General features: G+C 46.0%; 1 protein-coding gene and 1 long non-coding RNA gene across 4 annotated transcripts in view; one reads left to right on the forward strand and one right to left on the reverse strand.

Annotated features, from left to right (window-relative positions):
- RAI2 (retinoic acid induced 2) overlaps positions 1–25,559 on the forward strand; it is a 73,180-nt gene that overhangs the window by 13,781 nt on the left and 33,840 nt on the right. Inside the window, exon 3 of one of the 3 annotated variants that reach the window (XM_083612381.1) lies at positions 7,027–7,104. The exons of 1 other annotated variant lie outside the window; for it this stretch is intronic. The gene's annotated coding sequence lies outside the window, so the exon portion shown is untranslated. Of the gene's footprint in view, positions 1–7,026; positions 7,105–24,762; positions 25,104–25,559 lie in introns of those variants that run through there. One more of the 3 variants, XM_083612380.1, reaches the window with a different exon arrangement.
- Positions 23,225–24,588, reverse strand: LOC310761735. The gene is made up of 2 exons (XR_014547698.1): positions 24,449–24,588; positions 23,225–23,567 (listed from the first exon to the last, which is right to left on the reverse strand). It is a non-coding gene; the product is annotated as an uncharacterized lncRNA (long non-coding RNA).

Raw genomic sequence — 25,559 nt, forward strand, 5'->3', positions numbered from 1 at the left:
GTGGTAATAATAATAATAATAACAATCGTTTCACGTTTTAAATAATCAAGCAACAATAAATATATCAGTCTTCCTAAGTAAAATAAATGTGCATATGTAAATTGTATATGAATCATCAAAATGCAATGTAATTACAGGATATATATAGAAAATCTCATATATATCATAAATGGGGACCACACTAATATTAGTAATTCTGGTGATTATACTGTTATCTATCATCACACTACCAAGGGCGCCATCTGGGCCCCCAAAAAATAATTCAAGGAGGGGGCTGGGCCCCCTCAAAATTCTGCAGCAGCCGTGTGCGCACACCATGGGTTTGCTTGAGTCATGTGCGCAAGCCCTACAGCATGTGCGCATGGTGTGCTGATGTTGCACGACCCCAGCCCCCTAAATTGCAGGGGCGAGGCAGTGTGCTTGCACATTACACAAAACTAATCTAAACGTGTAACCCTGCATATTTTAACAGTCACACTCTCCTTACATCTAATACATCACTACAGCCACTCAGCTGTCACTTCAATAAAGCGCTCATTCAACGTACAGAAAAACAGCTTAATGAGAACAATCCACTACACTACACTTTGCAATGGACTGTAGCAACACAGCTCTGATAGTTTGCAGGATACTTGCTTTCAAAGGAGCTTAGTAATTCTTTATTTTGATTCAGCGAACCAATCCCTTAAAAAAGTAATAGTGTTATATAGAGTAGACTTGCAACTCTGCCTGCACAAATTTCCCACTCAGGCTCTCGTGCTCCTCCTCCCACCAGACTCACCCTCTGCCTGTGCAGTTTTGAGGAGGAGGAGCTCGAATATGTGAAAAAAGGCATCCTGTTTGAAGTCCAAACAGGACAAGGGACACCTTTCTCTCAAAAAAGGACAATCACGTTTTTCTAGGGATGAGTGGCAACCTTCCTTGGGCATGAGACAATCTGGAAGCAGGAAGAGTAAGAGCACAGCATCAGAACGTAATATTTGTTTCAACCCAATGTCTGGAAATGGCCTGTCTTTAAGAAATCTTGGATTGCCACTGCATGGCTGGGAGCTATAGATAAAAAGATCCTTTTCCAGGTGGTCAAATCCCAATGTGGCTCACCATATTCTTCATCAGGTTTCATAATGGATTCCATTGCTGCCAAGGGATGGCAGAATTTCAGCCTCCTGACTGGTCACAAATCATCCTGGCTCCTGATACTTGGTCTTTGTCTGTTAGTGAATCCCAAACCGAGACGCTAAAAATCCAGAGTAGTTCCCCAGGTCTGTAATTGACTCATAAAGAAATCCATATGCACCCACTGAACTGTCAGGAAGGAAAGTAAGAACAGACTACAGTGGTACCTCAGGTTACATACGCTTCAGGTTACAGACTCCGCTAACCCAGAAATAGTGCTTCAGGTTAAGAACTTTGCTTCAGGATAAGAACAGAAATCATGCTCTGGCGGTGTGGCAGCAGCAGGAGGCCCTATTAGCTAAAGTGGTGCTTCAGGTTAAGAACAGTTTCAGGTTAAGAGCGGACCTCCGGAACGAATTAAGTACTTAACCTGAGGTACCACTGTACTGTGATCTGCCTACCTACCAACCAACAAATATGGAGAGTTCTAGTGAAATGTCTCGTGTTCATTCATCTCTGACCTCAGAGTTCTGGCTAAACATGTAATGCACTTTTATCTATGGCTGCATTTGTAGCTGTGCTGCTCTCAGTCTGCACATACTGCTGTTTTAAACCGGCCTTTACTGCAGGAAAAACATCAATATGGATTAACAGCATGGACATAATGCCTAAGAGGAAATCAGTGCAGCGTCAAATAAATATTGATTTACAGATCCTTATTATCAAGCTGACTAGGGAGCGGGTGACCTTTGTAGAGCACTAGAGTGAACAAGGAGATTGCAATAAAGACAGGGTTTTTAAAAATAATAATGCCAAACCTAGTGTCTTAACACATCAGAAGAATGCAATCTAGGCTTTCTTTTGAAACCTCTCATAGTGTATTCCACACAAGGCGAGTAGCCAGGGAATTCTTACGGATGTGGTACTCCAATAAATGTGGATGTCCCTTGTCCATAATGGCTGCCATCTAGACAATTGGGGAGGGAGAGAAGATACACATTTGCATCCCAGGGTTTTATATAATTTTTTTTGCTGCATCCATTCTCCTGACTGGATAGGCAAGTCTGTGTTTAGAGGAAAGGCAGCTAGGGAGGCTTTGGTCTGCTATAGGTCTGCTGTAGGTGAAATACAGTGGTCCCTCGTGTTACATATGCTTCAGGTTACATACGCTTCAGGTTACAGACTCCGCTAACCCAGACATAGTACCTCAGGTTAAGAACTTTGCTTCAGGATGAGAACAGAAATCGTGCTCCGGCGCCGCAGCAGCAGCAGGAGGCCCCATTAGCTAAAGTGGTGTTTCAGGTTAAGAATGGACCTCCGGAACGAATTAAGTACTTAACCTGAGGTACCACTGTACTTTTGAAAACACTTCTAAACGTGTATTCTTCTCTGCCTGTGCTGTGGCTGTCTAGAACTGTGGTTTCACCACTGTTATGTACTGAAGTTCTCACCCTGGGCCAGCAGGGGGATACTGTAGATAGTTTTCACTCAGGTCCACATATGCAAATAAGGGATTGAAAGTGACGTTCAGTGATTGGATAGTTACAGAAAATGGTTACTGTTGCGTTCTAGTGGAGCTCTATATAAGCAGGCTGGCTGAACCCTTCAGTTCTGTTCTGTTCTGGCCTGTGAATAAACAAGAGCAGTTTGAAGAATTGCTGTGTCGTCTGATATGTTCACCCACAACTTAACAACCACTTACCTAAATGGCATTAGTAGATCTACCTGTGAATTCATTCCTTTGCTTGTCTGCATGCACGACAACTCTGTGCACATCTACATAGATTATGCAAAGATTTATTTATTTATTAATGAATGAATGGATGAAAATGTAGTTATTCACTACCAGGAGTCCTAAGCAAGTAATGGAAATAAAGACTGTGGTTTGCCGAGGTGCAGTCCTCTCTCAAGTTCACCATGGATCAAATTTTCCGTCTCATCTGCTTCCAAATGGGTCCTTAACTGAATTAATAATTCAATTGTTTATCTCCTTTTCCATTTGAAAAAGTGCAAATATTCCCCAAAATTTTTGGCGGAAAAAATCTAAGCCCAATATGAGGAAAGCCTGATACAAAAATAAACAATATGTTCTTTTCACTATGGCTTTATTGTGCTCCTGCTGCTTGAAACACCAACAATATAAGCAAATATTACAATATAATGACTCGCGTTTCCCTCCAGAGAGAGGGGTGGAGTGGGGAGCAAGTGGGATTTCCTTTAGTAACCCCTCAAATTCTATGTTGATTTTAAGAGGCAATCACACAGGGGTTTCTAAGATCTCTTGTAAAGGATCCTAGGGAATACACGCCCAGGTGTATAAATGCACCACACAGAGTAAGCACTGATAGATTTCAATCTTTTGTTTATTTATTTACAAAGGGACACATTTGTAATTAGACAATTTCTATACCATTTAATATATAAAAATATTACTAAGTGATATATAGAAAGCTAAAACAACAACAGAAAAAGTTACAAGAATACACTGTGTTACATATGCAAATGTACAAAGGCAAATGTTTCAATAATACAAAATAATTTCAGAATGTCATGTTTCATGTCCTGGACCTTGTCACAAACAGGTCCAACGGCATCTAGAAACACAATGGGAGCCATGATCATGTTGTTCTCATGGTAGCTAGCATCTCTGGACATAAAATTAGAAATGGAAGTAGCAGCAGATTTCATAGCAAATGGAGGCATTCTGAATCCAGAATGAAGATGCATTCTGGATCTAGAATGAAGATGCATTCTGGATCTAGAATGAAGATGCATTCTGAATCCAGAATGAAGACGCATTATGGATCTAGAATGAAGATACGTTCTGAAACAATAATAATAATAAATATTAATAATATTTTTATTTATACCCCGCCCTCCCTGGCCGAGACTGGGCTCAGGGCGGCTAACACCAAATATATAATACATTAAAAACACAAAATCAAACGATTAGTTTAAAATACAATTCGAATCACATTTAAAATCAAAATAAAATTAAGTGGGAACCCACGAATTATAACTGTAGGGTAAGGAATTACAAGTTCACTAGGCCCGGCCACCCGTGCTGGTCTCATATGGGCCGATAGAAAGAGCCCATATGAATGAAGATGCATTCTGAATCTAGAATGAAGATGCATCAAGGGATCAGTCCTAGGCGTCTGATTCCCACTCCCACTGTCCCCAACTACATAATCACTTCATACAACAATTTACACAAGTGTAAGGAAATTGCTTTTCGCCATGGATACTGGTAAAAAGGAATATTGTTTAATAAGTTTGCTATTGCAAATTGTTCATCTAGTGCTAATGAGGAAATGGTGCAACACAAAAGCCTGCAATCTTAAATACACTTGTTTGGGAATTTAAGTGGCCTTTGCCCCAGAGGAACTTATTTCTCAATGAAATGCACGGGATGATGTTGTAGATTCTGCTTTGAAAGCATCATTGTTCATTACTGACTATATGAAGGCTTTACTACTGAACTCTGGAAGGGAACATTCACTTTCTATTATGCAAATGTAATTTCATGGTATCACACATCCATAGGGCTATCTTTCTTTACTCCCCCGGCACAAAATGCATCTGCTACATTAATGCATTTGATATATCGTATTTGATGTGATTTCAAATGATATTTATAGTAATTTTTATAATGTCATTAACTGTCCCCAGCACATCCTCTGATGTTTCGTTTTCTCCGTGTACTTTGAAGAATGGCTAACATAATTTGATTGTAAGGCAGTTTGGATCTAACTTCACTCTTCCTAAATTAGAGATTTCTGCAATTGGCTACTATTAGCAACTTGATGCTGCTGCGATATGAGAGTCATGTACTTTCACATACGTTTCCAGAAGAAAGAGATCAAATAACTGGATGTAATAATACACCGATGATAACTGAAACAGGGCAGTTGAATTCAAGCACTTTAAGGAGTGGTCTGAAATTCTTCTGAACCTTGTATATCCAGGGTTGTCAACATGGTGCCCTTGTGTGCGAGTGTGCCCATCAGTACCTCCTCTGGCACCTGTGAAAAATTGCACTACAGTGGTACCTCGGGTTAATTCGTTCCAGAGGTCCGTACTTAACCTGAAACTGTTCTTAACCTGAAGCACCACTTCAGCTAATGGGGCCTCCCACTGCTGCCAGAGCACGATTTCTGTTCTCATCCTGAAGCAAAGTTCTTAACCTGAAGCACTATTTCTGGGTTAGCAGAGTCTGTAACCTGAAGCGTATGTAACCCGAGGTACCACTGTAAATATTTTCTTTAAAAATCCACAATACAGAAGAGTTTGCACTGCCTCAGCCTCTCCTATGCTGAACAGCTCCCTTCAATAAGCTCACATTTCACTGGATGCCAGGATTTGATGCCCACCCTCCCATCTGTTCTGAATAGAGGAGAGATGCAAAGAGCTTTTCTCTGTGAGTGAACAGGGTGGCAGCAGATGTAATTGGGGTGAGGGGCAGGGTCATGCCTGCTTCATTTTGTGGTCTGCCTTTTTTCTTCCTTTTTTAAGATGTGGCAGTCTTTATGTCATGCCCTATGGCAGCCAATTTGTGATGGGCACTCATTGCACTTCCTTGAATCCCCAGTTGGTCATATTTGCTAGGGATGATGGGAGTTGTGGTTCAGCAACATTTGGAAGGACAAATGTTTTCTACTCTTGGTGCATGGGATTGCAGCCTGAAGATGATGGTACATTAATAAGACCTTTATTTTACAGTGGCACCTCGGGTTAAGAACTTAATTCGTTCTGGAGGTCTGTTCTTAACCTGGAACTGTTCTTAACCTGAAGCACCACTTCAGCTAATGGGGCCTCCCACTGCTGCCAGAGCCCGATTTCTGTTCTCATCCTGAAGCAAAGTTCTTAACCCGAGGTAATATTTCTGGGTTAGCGGAGTCTGTAACCTGAAGCGTCTGTAACCTGAGGTACCACTGTATTTTTAAAATCAACATTCAGCCTTCCGTTAACAGTTATTGTGGTAAGGCGTTTAACGCACTGCAATTCAACAGTTGAATTTAGGATTTGGAACGCAAGGTGCCTTATTTTGCCAGCTTATTTCTTTTACACACACACACACACACACACACGTACGTACGTACGTACGTACGTTATAAGCAACACAATGACAAGACCTGGAAAGACAAGCTTTGCCGTATTTCTCTGATTGGGGCATGCTTTTGTAATGTGACCTTGCAGCCTGCCAGTTGGTCTGTAGCACAAAATAGGCACAGACCTTGGAAATAAGACAGCAGGTGCAAGTTAATTAAATAAGGGAACCATGCTGCTTTGTGCTGGAAGAGAGCATGCACCCTGCTCACCTCCCACTGTTACATTCACACTTCCTTGCGAGACGTTAAGGTTTTTCTTAGATGGAAGATGTTGCATCCATAGGGCAAAGGGAAGAAGGGAGGAGGGCCTGTTTGGGCGCAAGCCAAGAATGCTCACTTAGCCAGCCAGTCTAGTAACTCTGCAGCACATCTGTGTGTCAAGGCAAGAGAGAGAGATTGCAGGCACCATCCTGATCCTGTATAGATATCTCTTTTTAATAAAACTTTATTATTTTTCCAACTTGGGAGAATAAAACTAGCGATATGCAGAGCATTTTCAATCAAGTTTAGTCAAAATGCAAAATGTGCATTCCGAAAAGGAAATGTCTCACAAAAGAAGCATTCAATTTCTACCATCCAACATCCACAAAATTTAGAAAAAGACACTATTATTTATTACCTTGGAAAAGGACATTATTATTATTAATCTCCTTCAGCCCAATCCTATCCAGAGTTAGTGGTCCCTATTAAAATCAAAGGGGTTAGGCATAACTAATATTACCCAGGCTCATGTTGTTTATAGTCAAGAAAATCCAAAAGTGATATATCTGGAAATATGTTTTCTAACGTCATTCCATAGGTTTAAGATCATGTATACCAAGACATGTAAATGCTTCACCTACGTCCTATGCCATCCTTCATATTTGCTCCAACCAAGGTAAGTATTTCAAAACAACCCCAACTAGCCTTTGTTCTGTCTGTACCAAAGTGAACAAAAAATATAGTTCATGCTCAGGAACAGCTAAAAAAGAAAAACACTGATATTAACTATATTGCAAACACTTTAATTTATGTGATTATTCTTATTATTATTATTACTCATTATTTATTTGTACCCCGCCCATCTGGCTGGGTTTCCCCAGCCACTCTGGGCGGCTTCCTACAAAGATTAAAAATACATTAAAATGCCACACATTAAAAACTTCCCTAAAGATGGAAATGTAATTCAGTGTGTGCCCCCTGCCCCGGGTTCTGTGTGGAAGTGCTCTTGTAGCCCACTTGGTATGAGAGTCTGGACTGTCTTGCACTAAAGCTTCAGCATTCACTGACAGCCTTCTGGGCAGAACTGCTGGTTCTAGTTTTAATTCTGTGACCCTCAGTGGCTTCATCTCGGTATACCTCAAAAACCACCTTCTTCCCTCTGTCCTGTTGGGATCTCTGCCCTCTGTAGCATTTGCAGCTTTTGTATTAATGGTGCACCAGTTTTTCCAACAAGGAGGCAGCTGCTTATGATGGTACTATGACAACTGTGTCTGGAGTCTGTTCTATGAAATTAACCTATGGTCTACATGATTCAGTTTTTATGTATGTGCTTATTCTTGCTGTGTAGTCAGCAGGCAACACAAAGCTAATGTACTTTAATGCTCTTTTAAAAAAAACAAGCCAAAGAGCTGTTCATTTCAAGGTTATATGACAAGCTTTATGCTCCATTTGCAACAGATTTAACACACCAGCAAAGCAAACAAAAGCAGTATTGTTTCCTTTGCAGTTTCCAGTCTTTTGTCTCCAAAGAATTCCAGGCCTTAGTAGTTATGGATGAAGGTTTTCCCTGCTCTTAGGGATGCTATTTATGATTGGTTTAAATAATGGAGAGAGAGACAAGAGAGCACATATATTGTCCATGATCATTTTGAAAGGCCACACCAAAGAAGAGATTATATTTAAAAAGCAGCTAAAAATGTGGAAGCCTACCCTTCTTATTTCAGTAATATAGCAACTGCGAGTCAGTCTAAAAATACCCTCCTGGCACAATGGAAGTGAATGAATCTCTCCCATACACACACACACACACACACACACAAAATCAACGAGAAATTGCTTTTTCATGCCCTCAAGAAGTTCTAGTTAACAACACTGAACAAACGCCAGATTCTCTAAATGACAGTTACATGTGCAGCTTTTCTAATTCACACTGTTCAATTTACTTCTCAAAAGCTGCCAAGACCAAACATCTAAAGTTTGGGGAATATATCCATTTCATCTACTTATTTATTTTTCACTCCTTACACAGGAGTTTTGTGCCTGTAGCTTCACCCTTGATGGGCTTTTCCAGGAGCATTTTGTACCTGGGAAAATCACTCCCATCATGCCTTTGTTAAGAGAATATGCTTCTACAGTGGTACCTCGGGTTATCGTATTTTTCGCTCTATAGGACGCACTTTTTCCCTCCTAAAAAGCAAGGGAAAATGTGTGTGCGTCCTATGGAGCGAATGCAGGGGGGAGGCAGGCGAGAAAAGCCCCCAAGAGCTCCGTGCGGCTCTTGCGGGCTTTTCCCCAGGAGGGAGAAGGGACTGACTGGCCGCATCAGTCCCTTCTCCCACCTCGTAGAAAAGCCCACAGGAGTCACGCACCCTTTAAAGAGCACGGGGCTTCTGTGGGCTTTTGCGGGAGGTGGGGGAATCCCCCCACCTCCTAGAAAATTCAGTAGAAGCCGCGCAGCCCCTTTAAAGAGCGCGTGGCTTCTGCAGGCTTCTGCGGGAGGTGGGGGAACTGCGCCCGCCTGTCCTCCTTCAGCCACGCGCCTGTCCTGCGAAGCTGGAGGAGGAACAGAAGGGTCTCCTTTTCCTTTTTTCCTTCTCTAGCTTCGTTTGAAGGGGCACTGCGCAGTTCTCCCTCTCTGCGCTGTGCCTCTCCTTCGCAGGAGAGGCGCTGCGCAGAGGAAAAACTGTGCAGCACCCCTTCAGCAACGTGTCTGCCCTAGCTTCTGCCTTAGCTGCGTGCAGCCTCTTCGGGCAGGTGGAGCCTTCATCCTGCTGCCCTGAAGAGAGTTGGCGCGGTTATCCCAGAAGCCAGAACAGCCACACGGTATCCCAAAAGCCAGATCCCTCTTGCTGTTCTGGCTTCTGGGTTTCAAAATATTTTTTTCCTTGTTTTCCTGTCCCCCAAACTTGGTGCGTCCTATCATCCAGTGCGTCCTATAGAGCGAAAAATACGGTAAGTACTTAATTTGTTCCAAAGGTCCATTCTTAACCTGAAACTGTTCTTAACCTGAAGCACCACTTTAGCTAACGGGGCCTCCTGCTGCTGCCGCACCGCCGGAGCACAATTTCTGTTCTCATCCTGAAGCAAAGTTCTTAACCCGAGGTACTATTTCTAGGTTAGCGGAGTCTGTAACCTGAAGTGTATGTAACCTGAAGCATATGTAACCTGAGGTACCACTATAGTAATCTAGGGAGCATTCCATCTGAGACAATAATTAGCAAGACTGCAACACCATCGGCACCTTTCATCCTCGCAACATTTCCAGAACTTCATTGTTATTTGGTGTCTATGTTTCCCTACTTGGTTTCTCTATACAGATGTCAGCAGTAAACATGCACTATGTTTTTTAAAAAAGCACACTAACCTATGAATGAAGCTTTCATTTTCACCCAGTATTTTTTGTTGTCTGGTCTCCTTTGATTAGAACTTACCCATCATGTTAGTAAATGACATTTGTAAAGATAAAGATTCCAAACTGATTTGCAAGAGGGACTTCATAGAGTTGAATGGGTTTTCAGAGTAAGTTGCATTTGGGTTACCCTTGCAATAAAATATTGATATTGCCATATTTTTATAATGTTATTTAAAAAAAAAAGAAATTTAGATCATGGGTCACTTGCTTCCTTTGCTTGGGCTATGTACTCTGATGAAATGTAGGAATAAATTCATAAAGATACAATGTGCCTAGGGATGATTAGGGCACCATGCGAAAGGTCGCCGTCTTCTAGCCTCAATTTTTGAGGAATGGATGTGACATTTAAATTGTATATCATTTCAGTCATAACAAATTTATTTATATCATGTGTTACCGGGATCATTTTTACATACATTATTTGTTTGATATATTATGAGCTATTTGGATCACTCTGTATTTGCATCATAATGTAATGTCATGTGCCATCACCATGACATTAGCAGCTAGGCGCAATGAATATTACTCATTTAGAGGCTATGCTGATTGTAGGAGCTGTCACATAACAGTTCACTAGTGCCAGCATACTCTGAGATTTCATGCATTGGTTTTGAAGGGTTTTTATATACAGGGATGGGAAAATTATAAACTGATGGACTAATGCAAATCTAGACCATGAAATGGAACTCTCATTAATTTACATGTAAGATTTTTCACAGTGAACCATTTATACATATCGGGTAAAATGCTGTGTATAATTATCACTTTAGAAAAATGATTGCCAATAAATAAGTGTCCTAAATATAAAATAGCAGCAGTTTAAAACTGGAGCTTCTCCTATGCATTGCAATGAGATTGGGGTTGGACTAAATGGGTTTTTGGAGTCTCCTCCTGCCTTTTGATTTTACAGCTGTAAATATGGGATTCTGCAGGAAAAGGGGGCTGTTTCTTTGTGACATAAATACCCTTGCTTGGTCAGTTAAGTACCCACTTTGTATTATAAGCCAGGGAAATGGGTTCCTACAGAAAGTAAATAGCTAGAGATCCTTCTGGTCAGTTAGCACAAAGGGGCATCTCTTTCTTGCCTTGCCCTCCCCTGTCTGGAGGTGACATCAGCCAGGTGTCTGTCTGTGTGTATGAAAGCGAACAATAGCTAGGCAGTCTTGAAAGTGAGCCTGAAAAGAGAGATTGCTGACTTCCTCTCTGTAATAATTGAATGCTATGCCGTTGGGGGGTTCCCCTAGAAAGCTTACTTTTATTTTTATTTAAAACATTTCCAGGGACGCGGGTGGTGCTGTGGGTTAAACCACAGAGCCTAGGACTTGCCGATAGGAAGGTCGGCGGTTCGAATCCCCGCAACGGGGTGAGCTCCCGTTGCTCGGTCCCTACTCCTGCCAACCTAGCAGTTCGAAAGCACGTCAAAGTACAAGTAGATAAATAGGTACCGCTCTGGCGGGAAGGTAAATGGCGTTTCTGTGTGCTGCTCTGGCTTGCCAGAAGCGGCTTAGTCATGCTGGCCACATGACCCGGAAGCTGTACGCCGGCTCCCTCGGCCAATAAAGCGAGATGAGCACCGCAACCCCAGAGTCGGCCATGACTGGACCTAATGGTCAGGGGTCCCTTTACCTTTACGCCATTGGGGGGTTCCCCTAGAAAGGTTACTTTTATTTTTATTTAAAACATTTCCAGGTCACTTCTCTTGGTAATGCCCATCCAAGGGGGCTTGCAATAAAAATTTAAAAATAGCTGTTGGAAGTGCAACAGCAGAGATCATTCAGTTTGTAACGTAGGGGCTGATTCTGTTATTAGTAAGCCAGCTAACCATTATTGATGTCACATTATTGCTGTCACGCTCTTCTTTTCAGAAAGTTGTGTGCTGACTGAGAAGGTATTTTTCACTTACTGTACTTTCACATATCTCAAAATTCAGACTCTGATTAGCCCAGCACAAATTTTCAGCAGAGGCACACGGAAGTGATTTGGATGTGTACAGGCGGCCAATGTCAATCTACAAACCATCTGGGCATCATCTGGCCTTATTTCATCAATCAGAACGTCACTGGGTTGGATTCTTTTTTTGTAGGGCAATTTCAATATCAATGTCAAATTTAGCCTAGGGGGATGCACACCCTTGCCCTATAGCCTGTTGTCGCTGGCTGACAAATCAATACAAAAGTCTTCTTCACTGCTTTGTGTGAGGTGATCCTTTGCTTGTAATACTCATGCCATTAGGTAATGGCATTCATTTGGTGACAGATATTTCATAGGGCTTTGCTTGGTGGAAGCAACAGCTGTTCTGACTGAGCACTTGCGACATGACAAGCAACTATTCTCTTTGAAAAGTTATGGGAAATGATTTAATCTGAAGACTCCAGCTTCACTACACTATTAAAAAATAATTGCTTCCTGATGCTGCATCAAAAATCCAGATGATCTAGAAGAATATATATTCTAGTCTTCCAAGTAAATCTCTCCCAGCAATTTGTAAAGCGGTGTTTAAAAAACAAAAGCAGAAATAGTAAATGAGCAACCAAAACAATGACAATTGTTTCATTAGAATGGTGTTTCGAGTATGTTATGAAGATGGATGGGTGACTAAGAAAGAGCACTTTGAAAACACCTCATTGGCACAAATACTTCTCTCTCACACTCATACATACACCCTCACACACAGGCTGTGATTCCTGAGCTTCCCCCTTTATATTTTTTTACAACAGCAATTGCCAAATGGCCCATGTCCATGATTTCCTGCATTGGCAAATGAAAGTGTTTCCCCAGGGGACAATTGGATTGCCTTTGACTACAGTAAACAGTTTAAATACATAAGCAAATTCACTATAGCATCTCTCTTCAGAAAGAACATGTTTTTTTCCCCATGAAAGATTACAATTGATGCAGGAAGGCCAGTTGACTCGTAAATTGGAATCCATTTCCCAGTCATATTTCTGGCTGGCAAAGGAAGCCATTGTTGGCTCATGCAGTCGGCTGTTCAAGTGCTGCCCAGAACAGCTCCCCAAATATATGTCTTGTGCTATGAATATTAGATAAAGCTTCTGAGCTGATGAACATGCTACTTCTTTGCTGAGAAAGCCATGGTGGCTGCGAGTTTGCTACCAAGCTAGATTCAAGGTTCTTGTGTTAAATCACAAAACCTTAAAATAACTTGGGCCTAATGTGATGTAAGAACCACTTGATTCCCTGTGCTCCACCTCAGCCAGTGAGACATCCTTTTGATGGTTCCCCCACCCACCTGAAGTTCAGTCTGCCTTTATCAGGGACTGAGCCTTTAGTGTGGCAGGTCGTGCCCTGTGGAACTCATTGCCACAAGAGGTACAGATGTCCTTCCTGCTTTCTTTTAAAAACTATATTATTTTGGAATGTGTGTGTCAGGGAATCAGGAGCAGGAGCACTGGGGAGAGAGGATTGGGAGAGCGAAGGGGAAGAATCCGAGGGCAGCGTAGGGGAGTATGACAGTGGCCCGAGAGATTCCATGAGCTTCTCCAGCGAATCAGAAGATTCCCAGAAGGGGGCGCCGATGGTCAGGGCAAGGGGGGTCCCAGGGGGGACGCACCAGAAACAAGGAGCCAGAGGGGAACCCCAAAGCAGCAGTGGAGGATCAGGACCAGTTTCCCCACCAGAGCGTAGTGGGGGGGAGGAGTCACATGTGTCAGGAGCAGTGTCTCCTCCAGAGAGGGAGTCAGGGCTGACCACGCCTCCAACGGAGGGGAGGTCAGTTGCAGCTAGCCCCCCCGATGGGGGAAGCAGTGACAGCAGCAGTGGAACGGTCAGGAGGAAAGTTGCTGGCTGGGCGCGCGCGCCAAGTTCAAATGTGCAGGCGCGCGGAACAGCAGGAGACCCGGATGGGGAACCAGCTCCTAAAGCCCGCCGGAGGGAGGGAGAAGGCTCAGGGGAATCAGCGGGAGAAGAGGCTAGAAAGGGCGGAACCCCGGCGGGCAGGCGGACCCAGAGGAGGAAGGAGCAGCGGAGAAGGTGGAGCAAGGCTAGACTCTTAAATTGGTGTCAAGGGGGAGGAGACTCAGACGGAGCATCAGTGGTCTGACACTTTAGACGTGGGGCTGCGCGCTGCGGCTCTGGAAGTGAAACTGAACTTCAATAAAGGCTTTTATACTTAACAACGAAGCAGCGTTGGTCCTTTGTGAGCTGGGACCTAGGGTAGCCCTGACAGTATGCTCCGTCCCTCATAAAAACCTCGCAGCGTGAGTTGGTGCAGCGAGGGGCAAGACTTGGTGTTTTGCGAGCTCACGAAGATAGGCAAAGATGACTACAGAGAGCCAGGACAACCCCTTTCTTTCCCAGAGAGGCGGGGCGGGCGCTGTCCATGCCTCCTTTGGGAAGGGGAGAAGAGCCGATGGAGATTGGTGGTGCAAGGGCTCAGACTGCCAGCAGAGCCCAAACACCGGGAGCAGTCAAGGGGAAGGCTCCTAGAGGGACCAGGAAGTGTTACATCTGCGACAGTGCACAGCACATGGCCAAAGAGTGTCCCCAGAGGCTCCAGAAGCACACTGCAGCCTCAGCAACAGTAAAGGGAACAAGTCAGCAGCTGAAACAGCTGCAGGGGGAAGAAGAAGCCTGGTTGGAAACAGAGCCACTGGGGCCCAACCAGGCAAGTCAGTGAAGCAGTCCCCAGAGATTTTACAGCCCACAGACCCCCTCCCACCCAAACCAGTGGTGCAACTCACCGCATCGCTCCAGTTGCCCAATGGGCACACCATGCAAGTACCAATAACCATTGACTCTGGGAGCAACGCAGACTTTATTGGAGTGGACTTTATCAAGCAACATCGCATAGCACTCATGCCAGCCACGATGCCCCTAAACGTCGTCACGGTCGATGGCAGGAAGCTACTGGGAGGAGAGGTGGTACAGCAAACACCACCGATGGTGATGCAAATTGGAAACCACCGCGAAGTCATCAGCTTCAACGTCACCCACCTGTCGGACACGCCCATAGTGTTGGGTATGAGTTGGCTGGATAGGCACAGCCCGGCATTGGCATGGTACCAGCGGCAGTTGACCTTCTGTTCCTCCTACTGCGCAGAACACTGCATCCAGACCCGCCAGGAGGAGGAGGGGCAAGAGGATGAACCGCAGCTACACCTAGGCATGGTGCAAGCGGTACCCAACAAGTACAAGGAGTTTTTGGAGGTCTTCTGCGAGAGGGAAGCGGATAAGCTGCCTCCCCACAGGCCTTACGACTGCAAGATTGACCTCCTGCCGGGAGCGACGCTGCCGACTGGGAAACTGTATTCCATGTCTGAAGATGAACTGCAAGAACTCAGGGAGTTCATAGATCACAACTTGAAGCGGGGGTTCATCCAAGAATCTAAAGCAGTGGGGGGCAGTCCCGTGTTTTTCGTGAAGAAGAAGGACACGCCCCAACGGAGACTCATAGTTGATTTTAGGACCATAAATTCCAAAACAAAGCCCGCAGCATTCCCCATGCCCAAGATCGACGACCTGCTCGCGACGGTGAGGAAGGGACGGATCTTCACCAAGTTGGATCTACGAGGGGCGTACAACCTTATACGCATGCGGGAGGGCGATGAGTGGAAGACAGCCATGTTTACACCTTTAGGCACCTATGAATATCGCGTAATGCCTTTTGGTCTGCAAAATGGCTCCCATACCTTCCAAGCTTTCATGCATCACGTGTTAGCGGGACTCCTCTACAAGAAGTGCGTCTGCTTCCTGGACGATATCCTGATCTTCTCGGAATCGCAGGAGGCTCACGAGAGGGACGTCAAGGAGGTCCTGCAGAGGCTACGGGAGCACAGACTTTACGCCAAATTAGAGAAGTGCCAGTTCGACATGACGGAGGTGGATTTTCTGGGCTACAAGCTGTCCGACAAGGGACTCGCCATGGACAGCGCCAAGGTCCGCGCGGTGTTGGACTGGAAGAGCCCGCGCAATCGGAAGGAGGTCCAGAGGTTCGTCGGCTTCGCCAACTTTTATCGCAAGTTCATCAAAGGGTTCGCGAAGGAGACGGCGGCCATCACGGACACCCTCAGCTCCAAGAAGAAGAAGTTCACCTGGACGGACCAGGCGGAGCAGTCCTTTCGGAGACTCAAGCGTCTCTTCGCGTCCGAAGAACAGCTGCTACATGTAAACCCCAGCAGACCAATGAGGGTTGAGACGGACGCCTCAGACAGAGCAGTGGGGGCCGTCCTGTTGCAGCAAGATCCGCAAGGGGAATGGAGGCCGTGCGCATTCTACTCCAGGAAACTCAGCAAGGCGGAACAGAACTACACCATCTGGGACAGGGAGTTGCTGGCCATTCATGCAGCTTTCAGGGCGTGGCGGCACTTCCTCGTTGGAGCCAGATACACAGTGCAAGTCCGCACGGACCATAAGAACCTGGAGTACTGGCGCACGGCGCGGTTCCTGAACCAGAGACACATCCGCTGGGCGGAGTTCTTTGCGGATTTCGATTTCCGGATAGAATACATCCCGGGAGACAACAACGTCATGGCGGATGCACTATCCAGGAAGCCGCAGTATCTCGAGGAAGCGGCGCCGGTGGCGGCCAAGCACATTTTCGCACCGAAAGCGTGGGCGTGCGCTTCAGCTGCCGTGGACCTGGACGCGGTGCGTCGAGCGCTGCAGACGGATTCGTTCGCACAATCCAAGATGGAGGAGGTGCGAAGAGGCACAGCGAAGGACGACGAGTTCCAGATACGAGACGGACTGCTCATCCGCAAAGGGGCTCTCTACGTGCCCGGAGACGACCTCCGCGCGAAAGTCTTGCAGCAGCTACACGACGCGCCCAGCGCTGGGCACTTCGGCAAGGACAAAACGGCGGAATTAGTAACCAGAGACTTTTGGTGGCCCAAGGTGAGGGGAGAAGTCGCGGATTACGTCTCCAGGTGTGACACCTGCCAAAGGGCCAAGCCAGTACACAGGAAGCCGGCGGGTCTACTAGAACCCCTACAGACGCCGCTCGAACCGTGGGAGAGAGTGGCCCTGGACTTTGTCACAGATCTGCCCAGCTCGCGAGGCAAAACAGCGGTGCTCGTGGTCGTAGACATGTTCACCAAGATGGCACACTTTATTCCGTGCGCGAAGGTGGCCACAGCGGAACAGACCGCCAAGCTGTTCATAGACCACGTGTTCAAAGCTCACGGCTTGCCGCGGTCCATCCTGTCCGACCGGGGTCGCCAATTCGTCTCGAGCTTCTGGCAGAAGCTGCTGGGCATCCTGAACGTCAAGATCAACTTAGCGTCGGCACGACACCCGCAGACCAACGGACAAGCGGAGAGGGTCAACGCCATCATGCAGCAGTACCTGCGATGCTACGCCAATCAACAACCCTCGACCTGGGTGGACTACCTACCGCTGGCCGAGTTTGCCTACAACAACACGAAGCACGGGTCTACGGGAGTGACACCGTTCTTCGCCAATAATGGGCGGCATCCCAGAACTTTCCCAGGGTTAGAGACGAAGGGGGAGGGGGAGCCAAGGGGAGCAGAGCACTTAGCAGCAGAGTTACAGGAGGTCCACGAGCAACTCCGCAGGCAATTGGAACTGGCGAAACACGCCTACAAAATGCAGGCAGACAAGCACAGGAGGGTCGGGGAGGACATCCAGGTGGGGGACTGGGTCTGGTTAGCAGCCCAGGCAGTGCCGGCCAGGACGCTAGCTAAGAGGAAGCTCAAGCACAAGCAGCTGGGACCTTACCAGGTCGCGGCGCAAATCAATCCAGTGGCCTTCCGGTTGACACTCCCGGAGGGCTCCAGAATGCACCCAGTCTTTCATAGGTCAGTGCTCACACCCTACAGGGAACCCCACAGGTTTCAGGCGACAGGGAACGCGCCAGACACACTTAGTGAATCTCCGAAGAGGGAGGGGTCACGGAGGGCGACGCCACTCAACGAGGTCACGGAGATTTTGGACTCGAGGTGGGGGGAAGAGGGGGTGGAATACCTCCTCGCCAGGGAAGGTACCCCAGCCAGTGCCAACAGGTGGGTACCGTGCTATGCCGTGGAGGAGCACTATCTTAAAGACGAGTTCCATGCACTCTTCCCACACAGACCTATGCCGGCAGAGTATTTCGACGACTGGCTCTTCACGCCCACACTGTCAGCCAGTACGTTCCAGGGTTTTTCATCAGCTGAAGAGACGACGCCAGACACTAGCTCCTCGGAGGGGTCTCTCTCGGGGTTTGCCACAGACCGCTCCTATTGGTGGGACACTCAACCGGAGGTGGGGTGGCGCAGGGAGCTGCTGCGGGGACCTTTGCAAGCTGTCTCACCAGAGGTACCCGGGGGAGGGGAGGACATGGACGTGTTGGGGGAGGATCCTGGATTCGAGCACATCAGCAGAGAGATGGAAGCAGAGGAAATCGACGTCGACGAGCCCGTTGCGGTTGGGCCGGATCCAGTGGACCGGCTACACACCAGGGGGGAAGAATGGTATCCCGCACTCACACCCACTGGACTGGAGCACCCGGAACCCACACCCGAAGAGGGGGAGGGGGGAAGGGGGGGCTTCGAGGGGGGGATGGATGTCAGGGAATCAGGAGCAGGAGCACTGGGGAGAGAGGATTGGGAGAGCGAAGGGGAAGAATCCGAGGGCAGCGTAGGGGAGTATGACAGTGGCCCGAGAGATTCCATGAGCTTCTCCAGCGAATCAGAAGATTCCCAGAAGGGGGCGCCGATGGTCAGGGCAAGGGGGGTCCCAGGGGGGACGCACCAGAAACAAGGAGCCAGAGGGGAACCCCAAAGCAGCAGTGGAGGATCAGGACCAGTTTCCCCACCAGAGCGTAGTGGGGGGGAGGAGTCACATGTGTCAGGAGCAGTGTCTCCTCCAGAGAGGGAGTCAGGGCTGACCACGCCTCCAACGGAGGGGAGGTCAGTTGCAGCTAGCCCCCCCGATGGGGGAAGCAGTGACAGCAGCAGTGGAACGGTCAGGAGGAAAGTTGCTGGCTGGGCGCGCGCGCCAAGTTCAAATGTGCAGGCGCGCGGAACAGCAGGAGACCCGGATGGGGAACCAGCTCCTAAAGCCCGCCGGAGGGAGGGAGAAGGCTCAGGGGAATCAGCGGGAGAAGAGGCTAGAAAGGGCGGAACCCCGGCGGGCAGGCGGACCCAGAGGAGGAAGGAGCAGCGGAGAAGGTGGAGCAAGGCTAGACTCTTAAATTGGTGTCAAGGGGGAGGAGACTCAGACGGAGCATCAGTGGTCTGACACTTTAGACGTGGGGCTGCGCGCTGCGGCTCTGGAAGTGAAACTGAACTTCAATAAAGGCTTTTATACTTAACAACGAAGCAGCGTTGGTCCTTTGTGAGCTGGGACCTAGGGTAGCCCTGACAGTGTGTTTTTTATTAAAAAAAAAACCAACCCAACTACTTTTCAAAGTTGTTTTGATTCATTGTAGTGATATGTCGTTTGTAGTGTATACCACATGTGCTTTTTATGAATGTATATAGATAAATAGATTCTCTTCTGGCTGTTTGATAGCTGTCAGCTGCTAGTATGTCTTAGGGATTACATATAAGTTTTTGAGTCCTGCTTTCTGATTCTTTTCAGGCCTGCTTAGTTAGGCCTGCATTCTTTCTCCACCGTATTTTCTACTAGTCTATTTTTATAACTTCCAAGCTAGTCTGTCAACATGTAACAGAAGTGTTACATTATGTGTGAACAATTTATATAAGCTGCGGGTGCTCAGCTTGCTTAACACTGAAGGTCACATAAGAGAATCATCAGTACCTGATGTGTTACTCTGATCATCCTCACATTTTATTAATGCATATTAACAGCTGCATGACCAAAACAGGTTTCAAAATACTTTTAATATATTTGAAAATTAATAACACGCGCAATGTATGTTGGACAAATTCCTGGACTAATCATTGCAAGTTATCACCAAATGTTTTATTTTGTTGCCAGAACCACATAAAATCTTTTCAAACTCCCATAGTTTCATTTATATGAAATGCTTGATAAAAATACACATATTGGACTTGATGGTCAGATATAGGGAAGTTGAGAAGATGTTTGTATCTAATTTATGTTGGTGTTTCTACGATTGGTCTCTCCCAAGTGATACAACTCACTCAGTACAAGAGTGTGTCTGTTGGCCTGATGAGTGAAGGGAAAGGATGCAAGTTGTCATACCCTTAGTATGACCTGTCCTTTCCTCTACTTCCCCATTAAAAAGGAAGGGGAAGAAACTCTCCTTGCCCCCTAATGGGAAATTATGAATGTGCTTGGAGTTAAATTACTATATAATTCATGGTTTACTGGAGTATATAAAAGCATTTGTTCCAGAGATGAAAAGCTTTGAGCCATGGTATATTTGCTGGGAAGACGGTTGTTTCTCATTATTTATGTTATTTTGTTAACATGCTTTAAAAGAAAAAGTTTCCTTTTTAAAAACGAACTCTTGTATTTGGCATCCTGTATCCATTTACCTTTGTCATTTTATATTATGCTGTTTCTGGCGCAAGTCCTTTTCTTCCTTGGGATTTCCTTCTTTTCTACTTAAAAGAATCTGGCATACTGTGGGCTCCTATCAGCATTGAACCAGGAATGGTCAGCCTTCCAGAAATCAAGATTGCATGCAAGGCAGTTAAGTCAGAGTAGCTGTATTTGAAGCCATGGGGATTAAACAAAGAAAAAAAGAGTAACTTTTATTGGCTCAGATGAACTCTGGAGCCTGAATTGGGCAATAAGAAACTGCTCCATACTTCTGAGCATTTGAGTACTGTATAGAGTTACAGATCCTGACAACTTCAGATGATTTTGTGTTGAATCTAACACAGATTTTTCCAGTGAATTTTGGAAAATTGGATGTGGAACATGACCCATTAGAATGCCCATTTCCCCAAGATTACCCAGCACATGGAAGGAGCATAGCCAGCCATATTGTGGCCTAGTCTTTGAATTTGTAATGTGTTTATTTTGTATGCACATTCTGTGCTTTGCTGCAGTTTGCATTTATAATCCCTACTAAATTGCCTCCTACTTAGGACACTATGCATATAGAAACAGTACATATACTTCTCCACCTAGATGTAGAGTGTGAGTCTTCCCCTCTGCAACCCAACAGCTGAGCCTGCATTTCAAAAAGTTAATATTTAGTTGCTTGGGCTCCTAGAGCAGCACGATATTTTGGATCAAGGTTGAATTTATAAAAAAGTTTTTGAGATTATTCATTTAATTAGTAAAACCAGGAGAAAGGGAATGCCTTCCCATGGGAAACACTTCCTCACCCACAACAATACTCAAATACAAAAAAGACACAGGCACGTGAAAGGCTCTTGCATATGTAGAATCAGGCACATACCATCTTCATACAAAATAATACTTATAAAGGAAAACATGGGACCTGTACTTGTGATGCATTTTGTTTTCAGAGGCACGTGCTAAATCTACACATGTGCACTCTTCACACTTCATGGGAATTGCAAAATGGGTAGATACTTTATTTTCCTTATTTATTTCAATCTCATAATTATAATTTAAGGTTCTATTGTGATTTAGCTCACTTTAGGATTTATTTTTTTTAAAAAAAGCATTTGAGGATTCTTGGGCGATATAAAAAAAAAATGCCCCCGATATTTCATGACATGAGATATATTTGCTGATGCACACATAATACACATTATTAGTAATGTAGGTAATATAGTAAGTTCATATAAAGAAATAATAATCTCTCCCTGCCACATGCTAAAGCTTGGGGATATGCCTTGCTTTCCCCAAGACATGTACAGTAAACTGACGCGCCTCAACTTTTCAATGAAATTGACCATGGCAGGCTTGTGAGAACATCAGCATTAGACATATGAATAGGGCAACCAGCCACCAACAACAGAAGGCTTTTTTGATTGATTTTAAATTAAGGTCATGGTCCCTCAGGCCACAGAAAGATTTGATTATTTCCGTCATATTTGAAGTGTGTGTTGGGTGTTTTTTCTTTATGGGCAGCACTTGGCTATTCAATGGAGCAGTGACCCCAAAATTTATAAAATGTTCAGAAAACCTAGAACAGTCACAATCCTTGTGGCAATTATATACACCTTATTTAACAATTTGCTGTAACTTCATCTAATAACTGTATATATAGTTATTGTATTTGGAAGAGTATATGCTACTTCACTAGTCACACCTTTGAAATTGCTTTGATTTATAAACAGCATCAACACAAACGTATACATAGTAGAGGTGCTGGAAGATACAGTAATTATATCGTAAGGAACAGTGGACTTCTCATAGCCTTAAAAAAGTACAATCACATTTATTTATGAGTCTCTATGTGTATGTTCTTGCAACCCTGTTAGCCTGATTACCCGCCTAACCCTTTTCTACTTTGCTAGTTTATAAAAGAATATGATTATGGAAAAAGCTTTGGATGGAAATCTTGAAATGAATAAAGCAATCAATGACGCAGTGGCACAATTCAGGCCCTATACCGTACACACTACAGTAAGCCTAACACAGAACTCGCTGTGGTTTGACCTCAAATCAGGCATGACTTCTGGTGGTTGAACAATGGTCATAATCACACCAAACCATAGATTGCTGACTGATTGTGAACCATAGCTTGCCAATTCAGACATGTCACCAAGCCATACCTAAGCTGCTTTAGTCATTTTCTTCTTCTTCTGACACCGATTATTTCAAAATGTACTGTGTGAAGTTCACTCAAGTACTTAAATGAAACAGCAAATTGGAAGAGCAATTGTTGCCTGCTTTTTATAGAATCAATGATGGAACTAAAAAAACCCAACTACATGTAGTTGGCAGGCTTATGTAATATTAGTAAACAAAATCAAGATTAACGTACCGAACTTTCTAAGATGGACTTTACAAAAAATATGACCATCTTAAAATAAGTGTATATGCTAAATATATATGGTGCAAACTGATAGGTTAGGGAAGTCAGTAGTGTAGGGTTGCCATATTTCAAAAAGTAAAAATCAGGACACCCCAAAAGTTGTTGAGGTACATGAATTTTTGAGTTTGGGAGCCTTTTAAAGGCATTTTCGGCAAGATTTAACCCCCACTGCTGGTTTTCCAGGACATTTGCCCCATTTCCAAAAAATAATCCAGGACGCCATTTTCTGAGGCGAATTCCAGGACACGTTCTGGAGAATCAGGACGTATGGCAGCCCTACACTAGTGCAATAGTCACAAAAACCCAGAGCATTGGCAGAAACTATTATGGCAAAAACTGAAATTGTTTACAAACAAGTACAGTGATGCAAATCACAATTACGTGGTGCTAATAACTAACTCTGAAGGGTAAAAAGAAAAAAAAATCAAACACACTCTTCCCATGCTGCGGCACCCTCTTCCATATTCACAAATGCTTATGACAGTCTATATAACAGATTTTAGTGTGTTACAAGAGGGCACAGAGACCATGAAGCAGAGTTTTAAAATATTTAATGAATGTCATATATAAAAATATTATTATTATTGATTCAATATTGGCACCCAGAATCCAAACACTGACGAAGGCTGCTGCTCCCATCTTGGGAATGTTCACACCAAGTTTGGCGATGACATATCAAGAGGCAGCCAAAACTATGCCAAAAAAGGGCACAGTGATGCCAAAGACACATTTCAGTCTGCCATCTTGATTCAAAATGGTGTCAAAATGAGGATGAAGAGCCTTGCCCCCTCCTCGGGAACCCTTGTGCCAAGCTTGGCATTCCACTCTTGAGGCATTCCAACCACAGACACAGCAACCCACCTTCCAAAATGTAACACTGCATGAAGACATAAACTGCAAATACTAAATGTGTGCTATGTAATGGAATATAAAACCAGACATAAAAACACACTAAAACTTTTCGTATCTTTGCTTATATTAGAATAGCATGGTCTGCCAAAATCCCAAATGTTTTTCTATAACACAGAATATTAGAGATGTCGTCTTCAAATCCTCAACCTTTCAGTACTACCTATATATGATGGTAAGAACTCTGCACCTTTCTGCGCCAGAACCCCACCCCCTTCAGTCTCAGGCTGTTTTAATGCAGAGCAAACTTCCCCTCTTTACTCCTCAGCTTTCCTCTCCTCTGCTATTCAAATCCATCTGCAGTGCCACCACCCACCCGGCAGAGCAGGCCCAAATTTGCAATTAACTTCTTTCCAAGACACCTTAACGTTTCTCCCTAAACGACGTTGCCAAATGCATGCACAATACAGACCCTTTTTCAGCCATGGGCCAGTCCACCATCCCTCAAACCATGTGGTGGGCCGGACTATATTTTGGAAAAAATAATGAATGAATTTCTATGCCCCACAAATAACCCAGAGATGCATTTTAATAAAAACACACATTCGACTCAGGTAAAAACACGCTGATTCCCGGACCGTCTGCGGGCCGGATTGAGAAGGCGATTGGGCCGCATCCGGCCCACAAGCCTTAGGTTGCCTGCTCCTGGGTTATGCCTCTAGCAAAACGGATTCATGCTCCCCCCCGCACTAGATTTGCAACCGAGAGGTCCCTAGGCTTCACCTCTCCGTGGCCATTTTCTCCCTGCACCCTTCTCTCCCCCCCCCCAGCCGCAACTCCCCCCGCGCCTCTTTCCGTCTCCCTTGGGGGCCCCGCGCCAGGAAAAAAAACCAAGGGAAGCCGCTCCACCTTCCCCGCGCCCTCTTTCTCCTCCTCCGCCCTGAACGACCCCCCCCCCCCGCGCGCCCTTCGCAGCCAAAATGCTCCTCGGGTCGGGAAGACGTTTCTGGACAGGGAGGGTGGGAAGTTAAGCAGCTGCCGCTTGCTTGGTTAACGCGCGTGCGGGGGAGACCGGCAGCGAGAACAGCGCGTGCCAGGCCCGCCCCTCGCGCTTGGCGACGGCGGGCATGCGCCCTGGAACCCCGGACCCCCCGCACCAATTTGGAGGCGGGCACAGCTCGGCTTCCTACTGGCCCGCCCCTTCCCTCCCGCCCCCTCTGTGTGTGTGTGTGAGGGAGACGGAGAGATACCAGGGATACTCAGACACCAGACAGCCGCCGCCGCCGCAGCAGCGACAGGGAGGGCAGGGCGCGCGTTGAAGCGGCACGTAGAGCGGCTCGCCCTCGTTGTCAGCCGGGCAGAGCCTGACAGTCTCGTTGCGAGGACGTTATTTAAAAAAGGGGGGGTTGTGGGGGGTGGGAGAAAGAGAGAAGAAGCCTTGGCCAGCTGAAACAGCGAACAGGGAGGCGAGGAGGCTGCCTCGCGTCTTCCCAGCCTCCCACCCAGCCTGTCCGCCCGGTCCATGGAGCCCAGCTAAGGCAGCGCTGGCAAAGAGGACAGCGAGGTAACAGCAACGGGGTAAAAGCTCTCGGGTCGGCAGCAGATGGAGGACCCCGGCAGCTGGAGGAACGGGCTGGGAGAAGAGCGGCGCTCCTGCCCCGCTCAGCCGCCCCGCGGGCGCCCTGCTTGTGAAGGGAGGGGGGAGGCTCTGGAGCTGAAGGTTAAGGGGGGGGGAGTGAGCGAGCGCAGGGTCTCCTCTCTGGGGTGGGGTGGGGGGTGGATGCCTGTGAACCTGGCCAGCCCTCCAGGCGGGGGGGGGGGGGGCAGGGGCCGGGCTGCGCTCTCCGGTTGACAGGTTGCCTGAGTCCAGGGAGGATGGGGAGGTAGGTGCTCACCATCGCCCCTATTCAGAGGATGCTTTATGGGGAATTGTCTCTTTAATGTGGGGGGAGGGGGAGGAAAGCTCCCTTTTTATATATATATGTCTGTGGGTGGTATAATCATAAAGATATAATTTATA

This window comes from Podarcis filfolensis, assembly GCF_964270895.1.
Source record: "Podarcis filfolensis genome assembly, chromosome: 4".
Lineage (NCBI taxonomy): Eukaryota > Metazoa > Chordata > Lepidosauria > Squamata > Lacertidae > Podarcis > Podarcis filfolensis.